Source organism: Octopus bimaculoides, chromosome 5, assembly GCF_001194135.2.
Source record: "Octopus bimaculoides isolate UCB-OBI-ISO-001 chromosome 5, ASM119413v2, whole genome shotgun sequence".
NCBI classification, from domain to species: domain Eukaryota; kingdom Metazoa; phylum Mollusca; class Cephalopoda; order Octopoda; family Octopodidae; genus Octopus; species Octopus bimaculoides.
Window position 1 is genome coordinate 99,004,352 of NC_068985.1, and position 1,239 is coordinate 99,005,590.

The following is a 1,239-nucleotide window of genomic DNA, read 5'->3' on the forward strand; positions in this document are numbered from 1 at the left end:
ACACACACACACACACACACACAAATACACACATACAAGAAATGTAGAAACAAAAAATTAAAAAAAATACTAAAAAAAAAAAACACTGCAGCGAGAAAAACAAATTTGATAATTTTTAACGTTTGCTGATGTTGAGATAAAGCATAAGCAAATCACCATGGAGTTCGTTAATTGGTTTCTTCCTTTAGTTAAGAGAATAATTTTTTAAAAGACAACTACACGTCAACGACGAAACCTGAAGTCATTAAGACAGATAACATGACCAACACAGTGTGTATAGTACTTGATGCTGCGAGCTTCCATACACAGATGACCCGTCTTTTCTAGCAGTTCTGAAGTGTAAAAGATTTCCAGCTGATGTTTGATATAAGTTTTAGACAAATCTGCAGAGGTCTATTGATTAGTGTTTGGATATGTTGTCGGTATGGGGGCCATATCTCAGATGAGTATATCAGGTGTGTGACAGCATAAGTATCATTGATGAAGAGCTTGGTGGGAAGTTTCAAGTTCCTGTCTATTCGGTCCCGTATTCCAGAAGTCTCAAACGCAACTGAAGCTCTATCTGCAACCGATATGGTAACCGAACCAACAAACGTCTCAGTTTCTACCTGATGACTCAGTATGTTACAGACAGCTCCAAAATCTTTCTCAAATCACACCTTATCGTATTAATCGAGGCAGGACACCGTAAATAATAGGGATCTCGCCACTCGTGTTTCATCGTTGTTGAGGATGTTCTCAAGGTTTCAGACACAAAGAAGTCTTTCGGCAGTAAGTTTCATTAGTATAGAGAGAGAACACGTGTTCGATGTTCACAGTGCTTAGACTTCAAAAGGTCTTTGGATATAGAAGACAACTGTGTTGGAACAATGGGATACTCGTCTGATCGGAGAGAGATAGTCTGCTATACGACAGTCTGCTATGGTATGCCTTGATGCCGTTTTTGATTGCAAGAGGAGGAGGTAAGGCGATGAGAGCCAGTAGTGGAATTTGAATAACCAAACATAATTTGAATCCAGCACATGAGCCGGAATAACTACTCCAAACCATTTTGTCCGATATTTTAACAATGCGTAGGAGCGGCTGTGTAGTAAAAACCCACATGGATCCGGGTTCAGTCCCACTGCGTGGCATCTTGGGCAAGTGTCTTCTACTATAGCCTCGGGCCGACCAAAGCCTTGAGAGTAGATTTGGAAGACGGAAACTGAAAGAAGTCCGTCGTATATAACTATATATATA